Here is a 12535-nt window from a genome sequence, read left to right as displayed (position 1 = left end):
AAAATGAAGAAATGAAGAAAAGTCGACAAGACATGCTCCGACAAAAATTCAACATGTTCAACTACATCGTGGGAGAATCACTGGAAAATCAATTGCAAAGGTTTATCACACTAACCACTGAAATGAGCTCCGCTGGTGTGATGGTTACAAGGTCCGAGATCAACAAAAAGCTGCTAAATTCTCTTCCAAAATCTTGGGATATGAATGTCTCAGTGATTAAAAAGACTAAAGACGTGAACCGAATGAGCTTAGCCGAAACAATGGCAATCATTAAAGCTTGTGATCTTAATGATAAACAAAGAGATATTAACCATGTCAACTAGTACTCTACAGCTAATCTTGGAATTCAAAACAACAACACTGCTTTCTCAAGCTTTACCACTCATCAAAATTCTCAAGTTCATGTTCCTCAAGTTCAACCTTTTGCAACCCATCAAAACATATCATACACCATATCTCCAATGCAACAAACTCAAGTCCCTCAATCTCAAAACATACCTCAAGTTGGTTCTAGTGTTGGTTCTTCCACAGCTGTTTCAGTTCAAAATCTTGGAATTGGTTCTCAAGGCTCATCTGCAAATGAAAAGGAAGAAAACCTAGCTCTCGCTACTGGATTAGTAAACTGCTACAATTCCTTTGTGGCTGGAGAGCTCTCTCCACAACTCTTATTCGCTGACCTCGACCAAATCCATCCTGAGGATGTGGAAGAGATGGACATTACTTGGCAAATGGCTATGGCAATTTTCAGAGCTAAACAATTTTCCAAGAAAATAGGAAAAAACAACTGGGGTGTAAATTTTTACAAGAAAATGGGATTCAGTAAAGGAAAGTTGCGCTGTTACAATTGTCATGACCCTGGACACTTTGCAAGGGAATGTCCAAAATCAGATAGACGAGACAACTCTGAACGAACCATGGTGCCAGTAACTTATGTCCACAGCAACAACAAAGGATCATCTTCAAATAATAAGTCTGCTAACTTGGCAATTGTCACAAATAGAAATTTTGGTACCATGTAACCACAACACTTATAACAACTATGAATCAATAACATGAAAGCATTCATGATGCTTATTCTAAAATAACACAACTTCATCAAATACTTCATTCTAGCCCTACAAATGGTCAACAAAGAATTGGAAACCTTTGAAATTCCAATTTGAGTTCACTTTGGACTAGGAGTTCCTTATTGGTCCTAATGGTCTAATAAACTTCCAAATTATCCATCTTGAATCTAGAACTCTCTAATGGGCCCTAAATGGACCCATATACATGAAACATAATATTTTGGGCCTTAATGGGTCACAACCAAATTAATTTAGCCCAATTAGGTCATAAAAATTACACTTTGATTTATTTGGGCCCAAACATCATCTAAGTGAGTCATAATATGGGCTAAACACTCAAGACCCAATTCTTTCTCTTTCCCTCTCCATTCTCGGCCCAGGCCCACTAAGAAGGAAGAGTTGACTTTGTGTGTGCCAACTCATTTTTATTTAGTGGACTTCCATGCATACTCTCATACTTCCATGCACCTATCTCATCAACCTTCTCTCTTCTCTCCTCTCTTCTTCTCTCCGCCAAACATAACACACACACTCACAAAAATTCATTCCATTCACTCAAAAATCTCTCAAAGAAACTCTCTACATTCCTCTCCAATCTTTCGAGATCTAGGAAGCTTTCAAAGAGATCATTCCACAAAAACATCATCTAAGGTAAGTTGATGTTAAATCCATGATCTAGCTCCTTCATTTCATCCAAAAAACTCTTCTAAATCCATTCAATCTTGTGATCTTGCACCTTAGAAGCATCGAAGTTCGAGATCCTCCAAGAAGACTTGCTAGGATCGAAATTTCTTCTTCTATTCTTCTTCAAAACTGAAACTACAACTCAAGGTGAGCTTCATACCCCTTTTTTTGGTTTTCATATGTTTTGTGGGGGAGAATACAAGAAAATGTGTAGATCTATGTGTATATGTATGCTATGTGTGATTTCATGCATGTATGTGTGTGATTTTATGTGTTTTTGTGATGAAAATGAAACCAAAAGGGGTATTAACTCAAGATCTATGACATGAGAAAGGAAACAAACATAATCTAAGTTATTTTACACTAATCTAGTCAAGAAAAATAGCTTATAAGTTTATGAGGAACATATTCTAACATAAAACCCATTTTAGGGCTTAAATTGTCAAAAATACAAAACTTGGGTTAAAAACTGTAAATTCACGGTTTCTTAAGGGTCAAAAGAGTGAAAACAGTTTCTATAATCAATTTTCTGAATATTAGAATTTTCAAAGGACTTGAATTTGCAAAAACTTAGCTTAATGGGCTAAATTTGGGCTTTTCAGCCCACTATGCCCATAATTGCGAAATTTTGAAGTTTTAAGGGGCTGAATTGTAACATTCTGCAAAACAGGGGCTAAGAAGTTAAATAAAACTATTTCAAAGGTCAAAAATGCTTTTCAATTTCAAAAAGGATCAAAAATGTAAACTTTTTATATTTTGGGCCAAAACTGTAAAAAAGTTGCGAAATAAGTGGTTCTTACCGAGAAACTACATTTTGGAAGGGCTAAAGCTGTTTCCAAAATAAATTTTGGGTTAAAAATGTCTTTTCAACAAGTTTATGATACAAAAGTGTCAAGAAAAATGTTTTAAGGACTAAAAATGAAATTCTTTTATATAAATGACTAAAAGTGTTATTTTTATAAAAGAAAGGTAGTGAAAAGGTAAAAATCATACTTTTAAACAAATTAATTCATTAAGACAAAATACATGATACCCGACTAGCGACAAAACGGAAAACGAATACACCTTCAATACCAAATATCGTTATAAACAAATTGATTCGGTCTCGAATCAATACAATATGACTACAATGAGTAAATCTACAAAATTTGGGCTTATGAGTTTCAAATCATGCTTGTTGGGCCTTGCAAGCCCACCAACATGATCTTTGGGCCCGAAGGGATAACACTTATATGTTATTGGGCCTTCAATGACCCAATATTTTATAAAAGGACTTTCAATAGCTTTTATGTGCTAGTGGGCAAAAGTGTCCCATTAGAAAAGCTAGTAAGGTCACAGTAATCAAGTGCGAGTTGGACCATCATGTCTTTCGCATCCACGACAGCCTAAGGTACCTACGATAGTAGTGGGACATAATACTCCCCTTCTCTTCGTTTCTTAAGACTTACGAGAAATCAAAGTAGACAAAATTAGGATGATATATAATATCGATTAATCAATATTCATTCGTTAAGAGAATACAAAAATCATTAATCACGAATACATTTCAACATCAGAAAATATTGGGTTTTCCGGGGAATTCAATACTACTCGTTTAAAATTTTATAACTATAATACAAAATACCGTTCATACATATATGTTTATTTTAAAATCATTCATGCATCAACTTATGGATCTTCACACTTTGATAAACAAAAGTCTTTTCAGAAAATATGGGATTTTCTGGGTTTTACAAAATACACAAATCATTTTATCAGAACATTGCTTATGAACTCACCAACATTTCATATGTTGATGTTTTTCCAAAATAACTTGTATTCTCAGGTAACAGGTAAGCGGAAGAGTTATAAGAAGTAATGTTAGATGTTATGCTGTTAAATGTACTCAAACTATTTAGGTTATGAATGTGTAGTGTTAAAACAATGTACTTGATGTGAACAAATTCTAGTTGTAACATATTGATGCATGGTGACGCTTATATTATGATTCATGTATACTCATTGTGATGATATTCGATTAAAGTCACGCGAGCCCTCGGACGTTTCCGCCGTCTGGTTCTGGGGTGTGACAGGTTGGTATCAGAGCATTGTTTATATTGAACTAGCATATCTAACCACACATTGATATGCAACTATAAACCAAAAAGGGACTAACCCAACTCTGAACAAAACAAAACAAATAAAAACATCTTTGCCTGTGTGAATTAGGAAACAAAATATAATACTAAACCAAACAAGATAATGCTATCATCTCGGGTAAGCCGGGACTGTTCACGGTTGTATCAAGGAGAGGATGTAGCTTGATCAACTACATTTCCTCCAAGATACAACTATCACGTGTCCCGAGGAAATCACGATGGTAGGAAAACCTAAAAGCATACCCCTTTAGCACCAAAAAGAGAACAACGACTCAATCTATACGTCTTAGGAATGATATTAGGAGGTTTATACACCCTCGCAGACAGCATGGCTGGTTTACATCACCATGGAGATCCTTATTTCCCTAATCAGGGGAATAACAGATGGCTGGAAGAATCAGAGGAGGAACCTGAAGAGGACCCCGAGGAGGAGTTTGAAGAGGAACCCGAGGAAGACCCCAAGGAGGAATCCGAGGGGGAACCTGAGGCGGAAGCCGAAGGCGGACCTGCCGAGCCAGTGGTGGACCAGGAGGAGGAGGAAGCCGAAGGAGATCTCGAGGAAGAACCCAACGACGAAGAAGACGGTGATTCAGACACAGAGTCCGAAGTCATCAACCCCCCTTATCCAATTAGGGTGCCCGCTTATCTGGTAGGCCCCACTGGTCCTACACCCCCCCCTGGGGTATCGACCTTTGGAGGTGGAGTAGGCAGCAGGGACAACGACCCCCGTTCAGCATGTCACGCGAGTTCTACGACCTGAGGGATGGAGGACCGGCCGATCGTGCTCTTCTGGTCATGGTGAGACGATTGCGGAACACTGGCGACCTAGCTCAGAGCACCGCCGATTAGATGCACCAGATGCAGACTAGGGTCGAGCGTGTAGAGCAGGAAACGCGAGAGGTTATCCGAGAGTTCCACATGAGACAGGTGAGGTGGGAGGCTCGACTCCGAGATGCGGAACGACAGGTGGGTCGTCTTCAGGGAGCGTCCACTTCGTCAGCACCACCCGCTGGCACATCCCACCATAATTAGGACTAGTCATACCCGTCTTTAGTACTATGTCACTAGGATCTATACTATGTACCCCGACTCTATGTTTAAGTGATTACACTATTCATGGAGCCGTTATGTTGTCGAAATTGCACTACTTATGTATTGCTCTTCCAAGCAAAATTTTCATGTATCAAAAATGCGGATAATATTAATGAAAAGTTTTATGTGTTCCACTATGATGTTGTAATCTGCTATGTGTTATATGTATGTGTATATATATATATATATATATATATATATATATATATCCATGATTGTATGCTAAATTGTGAAATTGCTTAAGTTCGTGCCACACACCTAGTTTATAGGATCACCATCTCACGAAACCATAGGCACTCAACATCTTTCCGTTCCATGACAAAAAGATGCCTTGACGACCAACTCGCGGTAACCCTGGACCAACCCCTCCAGAGGTTGACTCAGCTACATTCCAAGTAGCTGTGTCTGCTGCGGTCACCGCAACAATGGCACAGATTCACCAAGGGAACAATGGAGGAGTCAACGGATAAGGGGCAGGAAGTTCAAACAACGGGATCAATCAAGGACCGACCAAAACATGCTCCTAAAAGGATTTCACCAATGCCAAGCCGCGAACCTTTAATGGCACGGGTGGTGCGATAGCCCTGAAAAGGTGGATTGAGAAGGTGGAATCAGTGTTCGAAATATGTGAATGCCCCGAGGAATTGAAAGTGAAATTTGTCGCGTGCACCTTTGTAGACCAGGCTCTCACCAGGTGTAATGGACATATAGTGGTCACGACTCTCCCTGTAGCCAACTCGATGCCATGGACGGAGCTGAAGGAAATGCTGATGGCTGAGTATTGCCCTCGTGGCGAAATTCAGAAGATGGAGCAAGAGATGTGGGATCTCACCATCCGAAACTCTGATATAGATGCATACATATCAAAGTTTAGCGAGCTGTCATTATTGTGACCTGGCATGATTACGTCTGAAGGAAAGAAAATCGAACGATTCATCTGGGGATTGACCTCCCCGATCCAAGGAAATGTGATTGCGGCCAAACCTGAAACGTTCGACAGCGCCAAGAGATTGGCCAAGAAGCTGTACAACCACAACAACAAAAAGGGCGAGAAGCCAACGGAAATCAAGGGCAAGAAAGAGAATGACAACAAGAAAGGAAAGAACAACAAGAGAAAAGGGCAACAAGGCTCGGAATCGGCAAAGAAGCAACAAACGGAGACGGTCAATGCTGCAGCCTCTCAAGTACCCTTCACACCACATGCTCCAGCCTCAGCTAATCCAAGTGCTCCTAGGCAGTATTCTGGGAATATCCCAAAGTGCAACAAGTACAACTACCACCATAACGGTGAATGCAGGGAAATGCATTGCACCAGTTGCAATCGGAAGGGTCACACTGCAAAGTATTGCAGGACCTATTGTCACACCCCCAAACCAAGGATGGCGGAAACGTCCAGGGGTGGAGGACTTCATGTACAGTATCACAACAACGTGTATAATAGTGCTCAAAGTAAATACAACCATCATAAATATAATTGAAAAAGTTACACCAAAGTATATGTTTACATGTTTCAAAATCAATTACATTATGATGACAAAAATAAACTGTTGACGGTTTAACGTCCCATCCTCAAAGCGCTGAAGTTTTCCTGTTTCACTGATTTCCTGAGAATACAAGTAGTTTTGAAAGAGTGTCAACAATTAAGTTGGTGAGTTCATAAGAGTTTTGTTTGGAGTAGAAACCGTTTTCCTTTTTAAAATCGATAGAGTTGATTTCCAGAAAATCCAATATTTTCTTAGTTAAGTGTAAACAGAATATTCCTATATGACGTATTAATGAACTCTAGATTGACCCGTAAATTTCCCTTATAATCGTCCAACGTATATAAGTTATATAAGATTTAGGTTAGATAAAACATTGAATATAATGGGTCTGCCCTAGGTCCACAACCAAACAAGGAACAGGAGATGAGGCGGGCCCACCAATTCTAAGCCAATCACGACTAGATTCTATATAACTCTATCATATACACTTAGAAATTATAGCTGAAAACTGACAATGCGAAAGTGGATGTGGACTTAAACCCAATAACCGGAACCAATCCTAGTGTAGTGTACGAAATAGTAATAGTGACTGTGAACATAAACTATACATATCATAGTTCATCGGATAGTGATAGTGACTAGTGAACATGAACTATGCATATTATAGTTTACCAAAAGTGGTGGTGATGGTGAATATAACCTATACCTGTCATAGTTCATCGGATAGTGATAGTGACTAGTGAACATGAACTATGCATATTATAGCTTATCAAAAGTGGTGGTGATGGTGAATTCCTTTCTTGTAATTAAGTTCATAGGGTAGATGAAACATAAACTATACCTATTATAGTTTACCACTTTGCTTGTAATATATATATATACCATAACTATACCGATTATAACTAGCGTGTTCGTTTGTGGGGGTATAATGGCTTAACTACACTTATTATAGTTTATCATAATTATCCATAGTAGTAATAACTCATTTGTATGTGTAAAACCTTTAATAATGTGTTTGTTATGTAAATAACCCTAAACTATACCTATTATAGTTTATCAGTTATTTGTGTGGGTAGTGAGCATAAGCCTTACTTGTCATAATTTACCAATGTTTATATTTTAATGGATATAGCCTTGTAATATCATTTATATATTTACCATACTTGTGGAGGTGTAAATCCATTTATTTTCTGATGTATGTCTATATAAGAATACAAAATTGTCATATATTGCAGCTACACATAATCACATAATGATGTATACCTTGCTCAACATGTTACAAGGTGAAATGAAATTTGTAGTGTTTTTCTGTTAATAACATTTTCTGTAACTGTTATTGGCAAATTTGTAGGAAAATCATAAAATGTCCAAATCAAGTTCTGCAACTTCTGAGAGTTTGGAAAATGAGTCTAGTTTGTTCATAATTTTTATTATAATTTTTAATGACCTGTTACTTGTGTGAAAAAGTCCATAATCACAGACTGGTCCGGATTGATATTTGAAATGATAGGCAGTTTTGTAAAAATCACCATAAATTGTAGAAAAATCGTATGGAGATGTGCAAGTAGTCATTTTAAAGCTAAGAAGTGGAACTACATGCACCTAAAACAGTTTTGAAAACTAAAATGTTTAAGATGTCCAAAACAGTCCGTGAATGGAGTTGAACTTTTCTGATGAAGGCTGTTAGAAAAGTGTAGTTATGTTCTTGGTGTTTTAACTTGTATTCCCCCCCCTAAAAACTTGAGAAAACATGAAAATATGGGGATATGAACTCACCTTTAGTGATTTCAGTAGATAAGTGTTGAAGAAGAGAAGTGTTCAACCCAAGAACACTTGAAGAATCCCTTGAAGATTCGAAGCTCTAACACAAATATAATGGAGTTTGTGTAAGATATCCATGATTTGAGTGGAAATAATTGAGATAATCATAAAGAGAATGGATTATGCTTACCAAATGTGGAGGAAAAACTCAAGATCAACCCTGGAAATCTCGAATTTCTAGAGAGAGAAAGTGAGAGAGAAAAAAGTTTGATCTTCTTGTGAAATGAGAGCAAATGAGAGAAGTGAGGAGAGAGGATGAATATTCAGCTCTCAAAAACGTGGGAAAGAGTGATGATTGAGTGGAAAGGACATTGATGTGACCTAGGTAAGGTGGGGAGGTGTGGCTGGTCATAGAGTGGGTGTGGGAGTGGTTGCTTGTGTCATAAAGTAAAGCAAAGTCAACACTCCACCTCTTTGTACTTTACCCACTTGCTTTTATTATTTAAATAAAGATTTTTATGAAAATATGATTAAATTGTGAATATTTAGGGTTTATTATGTTAAAATATGATTTTGGGTGAAAACCCCGCGTTAAAATAATTAAAAACGGGCCTTAAACGCAAAACTACGCGAAAACCGGGAGAAAATGAGTTCCCAGCGAGACCTCTCGGTCCTAGGCCGAGGTTCGGTCCCTAGGCCGAGGCTCGGTCCATGCTGAGGATTGTAGCCAGAAACGAACAGAGGGAACCGAAGGGGCGAGGGGTCCAGTCCGAAGGCTCGGTCCGAAGGGTCAGAAGCGAAGGTGAGGGTTCGGTCCGGAGATAAAAGGCGAGAAGTCAGAACCGAATGAACAGTAGTGAACAGTACCTTCGGGTTCGGTTAGTGAACAGTACCTTCGGTTCGGTTAGTGAACAGTACCTTCGGTTCGGTTCCTCTTCATCAGAAGGTTCGGTTCCTTAAGTCCGTTTTTCGCTTAGACTTCCGTTTTTGGGCTGTTTTCGCCGAATTCGAGGGTCGGGATGCCCCGAGTGATTATAGGGAGTTGGGAGAGATTTCGAGGGAGATTTGAGAGAGATTCCACATACTCAGAGAGATTTGGGAGAGATTTGACGTACTTGGAGAGATTTCACATACAAAGAGATATTTGGGAGAGATTTGACATTCTTAGAGAGATTTAGGAGAGATTTGACATACTTGAAGAGATTTCACATACAGAGAGATATTTGGGAGAGATTCTCGATAAGAAGAGATAGAGTGAAAACGATTGAGAGCGGTTTCGTGTGTGATGAATGTGAGTGTCCGGCTTCGAAATGCAAGGTCTGTGATCCCCGTTAAGCCTTGTTTAAGGATCTTGCATACTCCCGATGAGTATGTAACATTGTTTTATCGGTTTGGCTCTCTACGTACCACCGTTTTAGGTTAAGGAGATCTAGATGTACACACTTTTCGATTTATGATCTCTCATTAGAATAGAGAGTTGTTTAGAAATTACATAACGTAAACTCTAGTACCTACGGGCAAATTGAGTTGACCTGTTTGACTTGTTGACTCTAGTTGACTTTGACTTGACCGAATATTGACGGTTGTCACACCTATGCTCCTCAGAATCAACCACAAGGAAACAACAACAATAGCAGCAACCGCAACAACAATAACAACAACACCAACAACAGCAGCAATAACACGGGATCAAGCCCCACTTGCTACGGATGTGGAAGGACAGGGCATATCCGTCAGAATTGGTCCAACACCAACAACTCTGGGAACGCAGGAACAAGAAGGGTGCTAGCTATGGGGCATGGAGAAGTGGTTCAGGATCCCACTGTTGTTACTGGTACGTTCCTCCTAAACCACACTTATGCATGCATCCTATTTGACACAGGAGCAGAACGGAGTTTTGTGAGCAATAAATTCAAACACTTGTTAAATCAACAACCCCAGAAGCTTCATAAAACCTTCACGGTGGAAATGGCTAATGGGAAGATAGAATCCACTGGGGAAATTTATATCGGATGTACCCTAGCCTTAAATCACCACGTCTTTCAAATGAACTTAATGCCTGTTTCCATTAGGAGTTTTGATGTGATTATTGGCATGGATTGGTTAAGCCCCCACCATGCTAAAATTATGTGTCAGGAGAAGGCCGTTCGCCTTCATCTCCCAAATCGCGAAACCCTAGTTGTTTACGGGGACAAACCCAACACGAACCTTCGTCTTATCTCGTGCATTAAAGCGCAGAAGCACCTATGAAAGAAGGAATTGGCATTCCTGGCTCACATAGTAGACAAATCCAAGAAAGAGGTTAACATTGAAGACATTCCAGTAGCTTGTGAATTCCCAGATGTTTTTCCTGATGATCTTCCGGGAATACCCCCAGAAAGGGAAGTCGAGTTTCGAATTGACCTTGTACCTGGAGCTACCCCTATCGCCAAATCTCCCAACAGATTGGCTCCTGCGGAGATGCAAGAGTTGTCCAGTCAACTCAGTGAGCTTTTGGATAAAGCATTCATCCGACCTAGTTTCTCACCTTGGGGAGCTCCAGTTCTCTTTGTGAAGAAGAAAGACGGTACATTCAGGATGTGTATCGACTACAGAGAACTTAACAAGCTTACTGTCAAAAACCGATATCCACTTCCACGAATCGGCGACCTATTCGACCAGCTCCAAGGAGCTAGTCACTTCTCAAAGATAGATATGCGATCTGGATACCACCAACTCAAGGTCCGGGAGGAGGATATTCCAAAAACCGCCTTCCGAACTCGTTAAGGACATTATGAATTTGTCGTAATGCCCTTTGGTCTAACGAATGCTCCTGGCGCATTCATGGACCTAATGAATCGAATCTGCCGACCTTTTCTTGATAATTTCGTAATTGTTTTCATCGATGATATCCTAGTATATTCCCGAAGCGAAGAAGAACACGGCCAACACCTTCCACAAATCCTGGAAACCCTGCGAACCGAAAAGTTGTACGCAAAACTCTCCATGTGTGAGTTTTGGCTCCGAAGCGTGAACTTTTTGGGACATGTTGTTAGCCAGGAAGCAATTCATGTGGATCCTGCTAAAATCCAAGCTATCGAAGGATGGGCAATCCCAACAACACCCACATAAATTCGCTAGTTTCTGGGTCTTGCAAGCTATTATAGGAGATTCATCCAGAACTTCTCTAGGATGGCGAAACCGCTTACCATGCTTATGCATAGGGCGTACCCTTCGTATGGACAGACAAGCAGGAAACTGCATTTCAATCTCTGAAGCAAGCACTCTACAGTGCGCCGGTGCTATCACTACCCGAAGGAACGTATGACTTTATAGTCTACTGCGATGCGTCAAATTAGGGTTTAGGTTGTGTACTCCTGCAGCGTGGAAAGGTGATAGCTTACACGTCCCGACAGCTAAAGACGCACAAAGTGAATTATACGACCCACGATCTGGAGCTGGGAACAGTGGTCTTCACCCTGAAGATTTGGAGACACTACCTGTACGGTACCAAGTGCACTATCTTCACTGACCACAGGAGTCTTGAGCATATCTTGAATCAAAAGGAGCTAAACATGAGGCAACGAAGATGGGTCGAACTGCTAAACGACTATGAGCCGGAAAGAATACTCAAGTCGTCGTGTGAAAACTCTCTCGATAACCATCCAATCCCACCTGACCTCGCAAATCAGAACGGCCCAGTCAGATGCCATGAAGGCGGAAAACAAGACAAGTGGAGCGCTGCATGGAATGGAGAAGAACTTGGAGGTGAAGGAAGATGGAGCATACTACTTCATGAACCGTATATGGGTCCCTAAACTTGGGGGATTCAGAGAGATAGTCATGAACGAAGCTCACAAGACGCGATACTCCATCCATCCGGGTTCAGACAAAATGTACTTGGATGTTAAGCAACATTATTGGTGGCCAAATATGAAGGCAGAGATTGCCACTTACGTGAGCAAGTGCCTCACTTGTGCTAAAGTAAAGGTGGAATATCAGAAGCCCTCTGGATTACTACAGCAGCCAGTAATTCACGAGTGGGAATGGGAAAGGATCACCATGGATTTTGTGACCAAAATACCCAAGTCGACGGACGGTTTGGACACAATATGGGTAATAGTTGATAGACTAACGAAATCCGCCCATTTCCTGCCAATAAAAGAATCCTACAAGATGGAGCGCCTGACTAGAATCTACATCAAAGAAATTATGAGACTCCACGGAGTACCGGTATCTATCATCTCAGATAGAGTTAGTAGATTTACTTCACACTTTTGGCAATCGCTTCAAAAAGCTATGGGAACACAACTCGACATGAGCACTACGT

This window comes from Lactuca serriola, chromosome 3 (assembly GCF_051521515.1).
Source record: "Lactuca serriola cultivar US96UC23 chromosome 3, Lser_US96UC23_V15, whole genome shotgun sequence".
NCBI lineage: Eukaryota > Viridiplantae > Streptophyta > Magnoliopsida > Asterales > Asteraceae > Lactuca > Lactuca serriola.
The sequence above is the reverse complement of the archived record's forward strand: the minus strand, read 5'-3'. Positions refer to the sequence as shown.